Source organism: Hyla sarda, chromosome 8, assembly GCF_029499605.1.
Source record: "Hyla sarda isolate aHylSar1 chromosome 8, aHylSar1.hap1, whole genome shotgun sequence".
NCBI lineage: Eukaryota > Metazoa > Chordata > Amphibia > Anura > Hylidae > Hyla > Hyla sarda.
The window spans coordinates 96392174-96404786 of NC_079196.1; the positions used below are offsets into that span (position 1 = coordinate 96392174).

A 12613-nucleotide genomic window follows, 5' to 3' on the forward strand; every position below is an offset into this window, starting at 1 on the left:
AAGGGTGTGTCATTGCTGTTGCTTGACCATGCATTGGTTTCTGTGGTCAGTGAATGATAAAAACAAAATTTACCATCCATTGATGGATGGGAAATCCGCCATGAGGCATTTGTTTTTAGAAACTGCTGCTCACAACCAATGTTGCAATGGAGTGTCTCCATCTGCTGGTGGCATTGGAAAGGCATTAGTGCTATGACAGGGTCTGAAGAAGAAGAAGAAGAAGAAGACGGAAAAAAATATATATAAAAAGAAAAAGAGAGAGAGAGAGAGAGAGACTGACTTAGTGAGCGAGTGAGTGAGAGAGTGAGAGTGAGTGAGAGTGAATGAGTGAGTGAGTGAGTGATTGAGTGAGTGAGTGAGTGAGTGAGAACAAATGAGTTAAAGCAAGTGAGTGAGAGAGATCGAATGAATGAAAGTCTGAATGACAGAAAGAAAAAAGGATGAAGAAAGAAGCATGAAGAAAAAAAAATGTATATGGAGTTGCTGACATGAGTGCAATCTACAAAGCCGTTGAGGCTGATCCTCATGGGAGGATTATTGCACCAGGACCCTTAGCACTTTTAAAATGCCATTCAATGCCACGGGCTAGATGTAAACTGCAGATGACCATGTTGTGGTAGTTACCATGGATACCCAAGTGATGTGTGAGCTAACACATAGGCCCAACAGATTCCAAGAAGGCCAGAATCACCAGCGGCACCACCATCGATTGTCAGGTCACCCGGATTCAGCAAATACCAGAGTCCAAAATGATGCAGGTTTATACTGTTAATTTTCAGTTTATCGTTACAGTTGGTGTTATTCCATGTCGGAAGGGACGCAGCTACAGCCAGTGGGGTAACTAGAGACAGGCAGGCAGCTATGTGCAACAAAGGTAGGCGTGTTGTTTTCATATGCAGATCTGAAATATTGTCTTATATGCAAGAGGAGGAGTGATGGGGGTTCAGGCAAAAGCCAGGCTATGGATTGCATTGCTAAATGCTCCATCAGAGTGCAATGGTCGCCTGTCCTTTTTTTAAGTGATGATGTGGGTTTAGCCTGTGCTGTATGTATGTATGGGTGGCTGACTGCCACCCACCCAGAAAGTGTATGGGAGGCTGGTTGGCTGCCAGCCTTCCTTCCATTCCTATGAGTAATGTGAGTGCTCATGAAGGGGACATGGTTGGGTCCACCCCTTTCCCGGTTATCCCCTCTAGGCCTTTTGGCTTAGATCAAGTGTAAAAAAAGAAAGGATCTTGCGACAGATCGCATCCTGAGGCACGTTTTTTTTTTGTGTGAATACTTGCACTTGGGTGACTTGTGAGCACATACTGATACATACGTTCCCTATCTGGGGACCATAAATTAAATGGATTTTTGAGAAAGGGAGCTGATTTGGAAGCTTGCTTCTGTCGCCCTATGCATTGACCCGATGTGGCAGTATCTTCGGGTAGTGAACAGTGCACCACCCCATTCCAGTGTTAAACAAGAAAGATTCTCATTTAATCCTCCGTGGGTGAGAATTTGAGTTTGAGAATTGGAGACCAAAATGATGAGTTGCACTGACTGGTTTATGAACGTCTATTCATTTAGCGTTTTAATGACCATGTTTGCACACTGATTGGTGTAAAAAAAATAAAATAAAACTAAATAATAATAATCTAGCACACCTGTGCAGGTTTGACATGACATGACAGGTAGCTGTCTTGTGGGTGGTGCTGAATCCTGTTAAATGACATGAGGGTCTCATGCCTATACACAAGGGTGTGTCATTGCTGTTGCTTGACCATGCATTGGTTTCTGTGGTCAGTGAATGATAAAAACAAAATTTACCATCCATTGATGGATGGGAAATCCGCCATGAGGCATTTGTTTTTAGAAACTGCTGCTCACAACCAATGTTGCAATGGAGTGTCTCCATCTGCTGGTGGTATTGGAAAGGCATTAGTGCTATGACAGGGTCTGAAGAAGAAGAAGAAGAAGAAGGAAAAAAATATATATAAAAAGAAAAAGAGAGAGAGAGACTGACTTAGTGAGCGAGTGAGTGAGAGAGTGAGAGTGAGTGAGAGTGAATGAGTGAGTGAGTGATTGAGTGAGTGAGTGAGTGAGAACAAATGAGTTAAAGCAAGTGAGTGAGAGAGATCGAATGAATGAAAGTCTGAATGACAGAAAGAAAAAAGGATGAAGAAAGAAGCATGAAGAAAAAAAAATGTATATGGAGTTGCTGACATGAGTGCAATCTACAAAGCCGTTGAGGCTGATCCTCATGGGAGGATTATTGCACCAGGACCCTTAGCACTTTTAAAATGCCATTCAATGCCACGGGCTAGATGTAAACTGCAGATGACCATGTTGTGGTAGTTACCATGGATACCCAAGTGATGTGTGAGCTAACACATAGGCCCAACAGATTCCAAGAAGGCCAGAATCACCAGCGGCACCACCATCGATTGTCAGGTCACCCGGATTCAGCAAATACCAGAGTCCAAAATGATGCAGGTTTATACTGTTAATTTTCAGTTTATCGTTACAGTTGGTGTTATTCCATGTCGGAAGGGACGCAGCTACAGCCAGTGGGGTAACTAGAGACAGGCAGGCAGCTATGTGCAACAAAGGTAGGCGTGTTGTTTTCATATGCAGATCTGAAATATTGTCTTATATGCAAGAGGAGGAGTGATGGGGGTTCAGGCAAAAGCCAGGCTATGGATTGCATTGCTAAATGCTCCATCAGAGTGCAATGGTCGCCTGTCCTTTTTTTAAGTGATGATGTGGGTTTAGCCTGTGCTGTATGTATGTATGGGTGGCTGACTGCCACCCACCCAGAAAGTGTATGGGAGGCTGGTTGGCTGCCAGCCTTCCTTCCATTCCTATGAGTAATGTGAGTGCTCATGAAGGGGACATGGTTGGGTCCACCCCTTTCCCGGTTATCCCCTCTAGGCCTTTTGGCTTAGATCAAGTGTAAAAAAAGAAAGGATCTTGCGACAGATCGCATCCTGAGGCACGTTTTTTTTTGTGTGAATACTTGCACTTGGGTGACTTGTGAGCACATACTGATACATACGTTCCCTATCTGGGGACCATAAATTAAATGGATTTTTGAGAAAGGGAGCTGATTTGGAAGCTTGCTTCTGTCGCCCTATGCATTGACCCGATGTGGCAGTATCTTCGGGTAGTGAACAGTGCACCACCCCATTCCAGTGTTAAACAAGAAAGATTCTCATTTAATCCTCCGTGGGTGAGAATTTGAGTTTGAGAATTGGAGACCAAAATGATGAGTTGCACTGACTGGTTTATGAACGTCTATTCATTTAGCGTTTTAATGACCATGTTTGCACACTGATTGGTGTAAAAAAATTAAATAAAACTAAATAATAATAATCTAGCACACCTGTGCAGGTTTGACATGACATGACAGGTAGCTGTCTTGTGGGTGGTGCTGAATCCTGTTAAATGACATGAGGGTCTCATGCCTATACACAAGGGTGTGTCATTGCTGTTGCTTGACCATGCATTGGTTTCTGTGGTCAGTGAATGATAAAAACAAAATTTACCATCCATTGATGGATGGGAAATCCGCCATGAGGCATTTGTTTTTAGAAACTGCTGCTCACAACCAATGTTGCAATGGAGTGTCTCCATCTGCTGGTGGTATTGGAAAGGCATTAGTGCTATGACAGGGTCTGAAGAAGAAGAAGAAGAAGAAGAAGACGGAAAAAAATATATATAAAAAGAAAAAGAGAGAGAGAGAGAGAGACTGACTTAGTGAGTGAGAGAGTGAGAGTGAGTGAGAGTGAATGAGTGAGTGAGTGATTGAGTGAGTGAGTGAGTGAGTGAGAACAAATGAGTTAAAGCAAGTGAGTGAGAGAGATCGAATGAATGAAAGTCTGAATGACAGAAAGAAAAAAGGATGAAGAAAGAAGCATGAAGAAAAAAAAATGTATATGGAGTTGCTGACATGAGTGCAATCTACAAAGCCGTTGAGGCTGATCCTCATGGGAGGATTATTGCACCAGGACCCTTAGCACTTTTAAAATGCCATTCAATGCCACGGGCTAGATGTAAACTGCAGATGACCATGTTGTGGTAGTTACCATGGATACCCAAGTGATGTGTGAGCTAACACATAGGCCCAACAGATTCCAAGAAGGCCAGAATCACCAGCGGCACCACCATCGATTGTCAGGTCACCCGGATTCAGCAAATACCAGAGTCCAAAATGATGCAGGTTTATACTGTTAATTTTCAGTTTATCGTTACAGTTGGTGTTATTCCATGTCGGAAGGGACGCAGCTACAGCCAGTGGGGTAACTAGAGACAGGCAGGCAGCTATGTGCAACAAAGGTAGGCGTGTTGTTTTCATATGCAGATCTGAAATATTGTCTTATATGCAAGAGGAGGAGTGATGGGGGTTCAGGCAAAAGCCAGGCTATGGATTGCATTGCTAAATGCTCCATCAGAGTGCAATGGTCGCCTGTCCTTTTTTTAAGTGATGATGTGGGTTTAGCCTGTGCTGTATGTATGTATGGGTGGCTGACTGCCACCCACCCAGAAAGTGTATGGGAGGCTGGTTGGCTGCCAGCCTTCCTTCCATTCCTATGAGTAATGTGAGTGCTCATGAAGGGGACATGGTTGGGTCAACCCCTTTCCCGGTTATCCCCTCTAGGCCTTTTGGCTTAGATCAAGTGTAAAAAAAGAAAGGATCTTGCGACAGATCGCATCCTGAGGCACGTTTTTTTTTGTGTGAATACTTGCACTTGGGTGACTTGTGAGCACATACTGATACATACGTTTCCTATCTGGGGACCATAAATTAAATGGATTTTTGAGAAAGGGAGCTGATTTGGAAGCTTGCTTCTGTCGCCCTATGCATTGACCCGATGTGGCAGTATCTTCGGGTAGTGAACAGTGCACCACCCCATTCCAGTGTTAAACAAGAAAGATTCTCATTTAATCCTCCGTGGGTGAGAATTTGAGTTTGAGAATTGGAGACCAAAATGATGAGTTGCACTGACTGGTTTATGAACGTCTATTCATTTAGCGTTTTAATGACCATGTTTGCACACTGATTGGTGTAAAAAAATAAAATAAAACTAAATAATAATAATCTAGCACACCTGTGCAGGTTTGACATGACATGACAGGTAGCTGTCTTGTGGGTGGTGCTGAATCCTGTTAAATGACATGAGGGTCTCATGCCTATACACAAGGGTGTGTCATTGCTGTTGCTTGACCATGCATTGGTTTCTGTGGTCAGTGAATGATAAAAACAAAATTTACCATCCATTGATGGATGGGAAATCCGCCATGAGGCATTTGTTTTTAGAAACTGCTGCTCACAACCAATGTTGCAATGGAGTGTCTCCATCTGCTGGTGGTATTGGAAAGGCATTAGTGCTATGACAGGGTCTGAAGAAGAAGAAGAAGAAGACGGAAAAAAATATATATAAAAAGAAAAAGAGAGAGAGAGAGAGAGACTGACTTAGTGAGCGAGTGAGTGAGAGAGTGAGAGTGAGTGAGAGTGAATGAGTGAGTGAGTGATTGAGTGAGTGAGTGAGTGAGAACAAATGAGTTAAAGCAAGTGAGTGAGAGAGATCGAATGAATGAAAGTCTGAATGACAGAAAGAAAAAAGGATGAAGAAAGAAGCATGAAGAAAAAAAAATGTATATGGAGTTGCTGACATGAGTGCAATCTACAAAGCCGTTGAGGCTGATCCTCATGGGAGGATTATTGCACCAGGACCCTTAGCACTTTTAAAATGCCATTCAATGCCACGGGCTAGATGTAAACTGCAGATGACCATGTTGTGGTAGTTACCATGGATACCCAAGTGATGTGTGAGCTAACACATAGGCCCAACAGATTCCAAGAAGGCCAGAATCACCAGCGGCACCACCATCGATTGTCAGGTCACCCGGATTCAGCAAATACCAGAGTCCAAAATGATGCAGGTTTATACTGTTAATTTTCAGTTTATCGTTACAGTTGGTGTTATTCCATGTCGGAAGGGACGCAGCTACAGCCAGTGGGGTAACTAGAGACAGGCAGGCAGCTATGTGCAATAAAGGTAGGCGTGTTGTTTTCATATGCAGATCTGAAATATTGTCTTATATGCAAGAGGAGGAGTGATGGGGGTTCAGGCAAAAGCCAGGCTATGGATTGCATTGCTAAATGCTCCATCAGAGTGCAATGGTCGCCTGTCCTTTTTTTAAGTGATGATGTGGGTTTAGCCTGTGCTGTATGTATGTATGGGTGGCTGACTGCCACCCACCCAGAAAGTGTATGGGAGGCTGGTTGGCTGCCAGCCTTCCTTCCATTCCTATGAGTAATGTGAGTGCTCATGAAGGGGACATGGTTGGGTCCACCCCTTTCCCGGTTATCCCCTCTAGGCCTTTTGGCTTAGATCAAGTGTAAAAAAAGAAAGGATCTTGCGACAGATCGCATCCTGAGGCACGTTTTTTTTTGTGTGAATACTTGCACTTGGGTGACTTGTGAGCACATACTGATACATACGTTCCCTATCTGGGGACCATAAATTAAATGGATTTTTGAGAAAGGGAGCTGATTTGGAAGCTTGCTTCTGTCGCCCTATGCATTGACCCGATGTGGCAGTATCTTCGGGTAGTGAACAGTGCACCACCCCATTCCAGTGTTAAACAAGAAAGATTCTCATTTAATCCTCCGTGGGTGAGAATTTGAGTTTGAGAATTGGAGACCAAAATGATGAGTTGCACTGACTGGTTTATGAACGTCTATTCATTTAGCGTTTTAATGACCATGTTTGCACACTGATTGGTGTAAAAAAATAAAATAAAACTAAATAATAATAATCTAGCACACCTGTGCAGGTTTGACATGACATGACAGGTAGCTGTCTTGTGGGTGGTGCTGAATCCTGTTAAATGACATGAGGGTCTCATGCCTATACACAAGGGTGTGTCATTGCTGTTGCTTGACCATGCATTGGTTTCTGTGGTCAGTGAATGATAAAAACAAAATTTACCATCCATTGATGGATGGGAAATCCGCCATGAGGCATTTGTTTTTAGAAACTGCTGCTCACAACCAATGTTGCAATGGAGTGTCTCCATCTGCTGGTGGTATTGGAAAGGCATTAGTGCTATGACAGGGTCTGAAGAAGAAGAAGAAGAAGAAGAAGACGGAAAAAAATATATATAAAAAGAAAAAGAGAGAGAGAGAGAGAGACTGACTTAGTGAGCGAGTGAGTGAGAGAGTGAGAGTGAGTGAGAGTGAATGAGTGAGTGAGTGATTGAGTGAGTGAGTGAGTGAGTGAGAACAAATGAGTTAAAGCAAGTGAGTGAGAGAGATCGAATGAATGAAAGTCTGAATGACAGAAAGAAAAAAGGATGAAGAAAGAAGCATGAAGAAAAAAAATGTATATGGAGTTGCTGACATGAGTGCAATCTACAAAGCCGTTGAGGCTGATCCTCATGGGAGGATTATTGCACCAGGACCCTTAGCACTTTTAAAATGCCATTCAATGCCACGGGCTAGATGTAAACTGCAGATGACCATGTTGTGGTAGTTACCATGGATACCCAAGTGATGTGTGAGCTAACACATAGGCCCAACAGATTCCAAGAAGGCCAGAATCACCAGCGGCACCACCATCGATTGTCAGGTCACCCGGATTCAGCAAATACCAGAGTCCAAAATGATGCAGGTTTATACTGTTAATTTTCAGTTTATCGTTACAGTTGGTGTTATTCCATGTCGGAAGGGACGCAGCTACAGCCAGTGGGGTAACTAGAGACAGGCAGGCAGCTATGTGCAATAAAGGTAGGCGTGTTGTTTTCATATGCAGATCTGAAATATTGTCTTATATGCAAGAGGAGGAGTGATGGGGGTTCAGGCAAAAGCCAGGCTATGGATTGCATTGCTAAATGCTCCATCAGAGTGCAATGGTCGCCTGTCCTTTTTTTAAGTGATGATGTGGGTTTAGCCTGTGCTGTATGTATGTATGGGTGGCTGACTGCCACCCACCCAGAAAGTGTATGGGAGGCTGGTTGGCTGCCAGCCTTCCTTCCATTCCTATGAGTAATGTGAGTGCTCATGAAGGGGACATGGTTGGGTCCACCCCTTTCCCGGTTATCCCCTCTAGGCCTTTTGGCTTAGATCAAGTGTAAAAAAAGAAAGGATCTTGCGACAGATCGCATCCTGAGGCACGTTTTTTTTTGTGTGAATACTTGCACTTGGGTGACTTGTGAGCACATACTGATACATACGTTCCCTATCTGGGGACCATAAATTAAATGGATTTTTGAGAAAGGGAGCTGACTTGGAAGCTTGCTTCTGTCGCCCTATGCATTGACCCGATGTGGCAGTATCTTCGGGTAGTGAACAGTGCACCACCCCATTCCAGTGTTAAACAAGAAAGATTGTCATTCAATCCTCCGTGGGTGAGAATTTGAGTTTGAGAATTGGAGACCAAAATGATGAGTTGCACTGACTGGTTTATGAACGTCTATTCATTTAGCGTTTTAATGACCATGTTTGCACACTGATTGGTGTAAAAAAATAAAATAAAACTAAATAATAATAATCTAGCACACCTGTGCAGGTTTGACATGACATGACAGGTAGCTGTCTTGTGGGTGGTGCTGAATCCTGTTAAATGACATGAGGGTCTCATGCCTATACACAAGGGTGTGTCATTGCTGTTGCTTGACCATGCATTGGTTTCTGTGGTCAGTGAATGATAAAAACAAAATTTACCATCCATTGATGGATGGGAAATCCGCCATGAGGCATTTGTTTTTAGAAACTGCTGCTCACAACCAATGTTGCAATGGAGTGTCTCCATCTGCTGGTGGTATTGGAAAGGCATTAGTGCTATGACAGGGTCTGAAGAAGAAGAAGAAGAAGAAGACGGAAAAAAATATATATAAAAAGAAAAAGAGAGAGAGAGAGAGAGACTGACTTAGTGAGCGAGTGAGTGAGAGAGTGAGAGTGAGTGAGAGTGAATGAGTGAGTGAGTGATTGAGTGAGTGAGTGAGTGAGAACAAATGAGTTAAAGCAAGTGAGTGAGAGAGATCGAATGAATGAAAGTCTGAATGACAGAAAGAAAAAAGGATGAAGAAAGAAGCATGAAGAAAAAAAAATGTATATGGAGTTGCTGACATGAGTGCAATCTACAAAGCCGTTGAGGCTGATCCTCATGGGAGGATTATTGCACCAGGACCCTTAGCACTTTTAAAATGCCATTCAATGCCACGGGCTAGATGTAAACTGCAGATGACCATGTTGTGGTAGTTACCATGGATACCCAAGTGATGTGTGAGCTAACACATAGGCCCAACAGATTCCAAGAAGGCCAGAATCACCAGCGGCACCACCATCGATTGTCAGGTCACCCGGATTCAGCAAATACCAGAGTCCAAAATGATGCAGGTTTATACTGTTAATTTTCAGTTTATCGTTACAGTTGGTGTTATTCCATGTCGGAAGGGACGCAGCTACAGCCAGTGGGGTAACTAGAGACAGGCAGGCAGCTATGTGCAACAAAGGTAGGCGTGTTGTTTTCATATGCAGATCTGAAATATTGTCTTATATGCAAGAGGAGGAGTGATGGGGGTTCAGGCAAAAGCCAGGCTATGGATTGCATTGCTAAATGCTCCATCAGAGTGCAATGGTCGCCTGTCCTTTTTTTAAGTGATGATGTGGGTTTAGCCTGTGCTGTATGTATGTATGGGTGGCTGACTGCCACCCACCCAGAAAGTGTATGGGAGGCTGGTTGGCTGCCAGCCTTCCTTCCATTCCTATGAGTAATGTGAGTGCTCATGAAGGGGACATGGTTGGGTCCACCCCTTTCCCGGTTATCCCCTCTAGGCCTTTTGGCTTAGATCAAGTGTAAAAAAAGAAAGGATCTTGCGACAGATCGCATCCTGAGGCACGTTTTTTTTTGTGTGAATACTTGCACTTGGGTGACTTGTGAGCACATACTGATACATACGTTCCCTATCTGGGGACCATAAATTAAATGGATTTTTGAGAAAGGGAGCTGATTTGGAAGCTTGCTTCTGTCGCCCTATGCATTGACCCGATGTGGCAGTATCTTCGGGTAGTGAACAGTGCACCACCCCATTCCAGTGTTAAACAAGAAAGATTCTCATTTAATCCTCCGTGGGTGAGAATTTGAGTTTGAGAATTGGAGACCAAAATGATGAGTTGCACTGACTGGTTTATGAACGTCTATTCATTTAGCGTTTTAATGACCATGTTTGCACACTGATTGGTGTAAAAAAATAAAATAAAACTAAATAATAATAATCTAGCACACCTGTGCAGGTTTGACATGACATGACAGGTAGCTGTCTTGTGGGTGGTGCTGAATCCTGTTAAATGACATGAGGGTCTCATGCCTATACACAAGGGTGTGTCATTGCTGTTGCTTGACCATGCATTGGTTTCTGTGGTCAGTGAATGATAAAAACAAAATTTACCATCCATTGATGGATGGGAAATCCGCCATGAGGCATTTGTTTTTAGAAACTGCTGCTCACAACCAATGTTGCAATGGAGTGTCTCCATCTGCTGGTGGTATTGGAAAGGCATTAGTGCTATGACAGGGTCTGAAGAAGAAGAAGAAGAAGACGGAAAAAAATATATATAAAAAGAAAAAGAGAGAGAGAGAGAGAGACTGACTTAGTGAGCGAGTGAGTGAGAGAGTGAGAGTGAGTGAGAGTGAATGAGTGAGTGAGTGATTGAGTGAGTGAGTGAGTGAGAACAAATGAGTTAAAGCAAGTGAGTGAGAGAGATCGAATGAATGAAAGTCTGAATGACAGAAAGAAAAAAGGATGAAGAAAGAAGCATGAAGAAAAAAAAATGTATATGGAGTTGCTGACATGAGTGCAATCTACAAAGCCGTTGAGGCTGATCCTCATGGGAGGATTATTGCACCAGGACCCTTAGCACTTTTAAAATGCCATTCAATGCCACGGGCTAGATGTAAACTGCAGATGACCATGTTGTGGTAGTTACCATGGATACCCAAGTGATGTGTGAGCTAACACATAGGCCCAACAGATTCCAAGAAGGCCAGAATCACCAGCGGCACCACCATCGATTGTCAGGTCACCCGGATTCAGCAAATACCAGAGTCCAAAATGATGCAGGTTTATACTGTTAATTTTCAGTTTATCGTTACAGTTGGTGTTATTCCATGTCGGAAGGGACGCAGCTACAGCCAGTGGGGTAACTAGAGACAGGCAGGCAGCTATGTGCAATAAAGGTAGGCGTGTTGTTTTCATATGCAGATCTGAAATATTGTCTTATATGCAAGAGGAGGAGTGATGGGGGTTCAGGCAAAAGCCAGGCTATGGATTGCATTGCTAAATGCTCCATCAGAGTGCAATGGTCGCCTGTCCTTTTTTTAAGTGATGATGTGGGTTTAGCCTGTGCTGTATGTATGTATGGGTGGCTGACTGCCACCCACCCAGAAAGTGTATGGGAGGCTGGTTGGCTGCCAGCCTTCCTTCCATTCCTATGAGTAATGTGAGTGCTCATGAAGGGGACATGGTTGGGTCCACCCCTTTCCCGGTTATCCCCTCTAGGCCTTTTGGCTTAGATCAAGTGTAAAAAAAGAAAGGATCTTGCGACAGATCGCATCCTGAGGCACGTTTTTTTTTGTGTGAATACTTGCACTTGGGTGACTTGTGAGCACATACTGATACATACGTTCCCTATCTGGGGACCATAAATTAAATGGATTTTTGAGAAAGGGAGCTGATTTGGAAGCTTGCTTCTGTCGCCCTATGCATTGACCCGATGTGGCAGTATCTTCGGGTAGTGAACAGTGCACCACCCCATTCCAGTGTTAAACAAGAAAGATTCTCATTTAATCCTCCGTGGGTGAGAATTTGAGTTTGAGAATTGGAGACCAAAATGATGAGTTGCACTGACTGGTTTATGAACGTCTATTCATTTAGCGTTTTAATGACCATGTTTGCACACTGATTGGTGTAAAAAAATAAAATAAAACTAAATAATAATAATCTAGCACAATAATAATCTAGCACACCTGTGCAGGTTTGACATGACATGACAGGTAGCTGTCTTGTGGGTGGTGCTGAATCCTGTTAAATGACATGAGGGTCTCATGCCTATACACAAGGGTGTGTCATTGCTGTTGCTTGACCATGCATTGGTTTCTGTGGTCAGTGAATGATAAAAACAAAATTTACCATCCATTGATGGATGGGAAATCCGCCATGAGGCATTTGTTTTTAGAAACTGCTGCTCACAACCAATGTTGCAATGGAGTGTCTCCATCTGCTGGTGGTATTGGAAAGGCATTAGTGCTATGACAGGGTCTGAAGAAGAAGAAGAAGAAGAAGAAGAAGACGGAAAAAAATATATATAAAAAGAAAAAGAGAGAGAGAGAGAGAGACTGACTTAGTGAGCGAGTGAGTGAGAGAGTGAGAGTGAGTGAGAGTGAATGAGTGAGTGAGTGATTGAGTGAGTGAGTGAGTGAGAACAAATGAGTTAAAGCAAGTGAGTGAGAGAGATCGAATGAATGAAAGTCTGAATGACAGAAAGAAAAAAGGATGAAGAAAGAAGCATGAAGAAAAAAAATGTATATGGAGTTGCTGACATGAGTGCAATCTACAAAGCCGT

At 43.2% G+C, this 12613-nt stretch overlaps 7 pseudogenes; all 7 read left to right on the forward strand.

The window, feature by feature from the left end:
• Positions 1 to 1185: 1185 nt before the first annotated feature.
• LOC130287821 (U2 spliceosomal RNA) lies at positions 1186 to 1450 on the forward strand (annotated as a pseudogene).
• A 1455-nt stretch (positions 1451 to 2905) lies between these two features.
• Positions 2906 to 3169, forward strand: LOC130285685 (U2 spliceosomal RNA; annotated as a pseudogene).
• Positions 3170 to 4631: 1462 nt separating this feature from the next.
• Positions 4632 to 4895, forward strand: LOC130289288 (U2 spliceosomal RNA; annotated as a pseudogene).
• A 1460-nt stretch (positions 4896 to 6355) lies between these two features.
• LOC130285686 (U2 spliceosomal RNA) lies at positions 6356 to 6619 on the forward strand (annotated as a pseudogene).
• Positions 6620 to 8088: 1469 nt separating this feature from the next.
• Positions 8089 to 8352, forward strand: LOC130288714 (U2 spliceosomal RNA; annotated as a pseudogene).
• A 1463-nt stretch (positions 8353 to 9815) lies between these two features.
• On the forward strand, positions 9816 to 10079 carry LOC130285687 (U2 spliceosomal RNA; annotated as a pseudogene).
• A 1460-nt stretch (positions 10080 to 11539) lies between these two features.
• On the forward strand, positions 11540 to 11803 carry LOC130285688 (U2 spliceosomal RNA; annotated as a pseudogene).
• Positions 11804 to 12613: the final 810 nt, after the last annotated feature.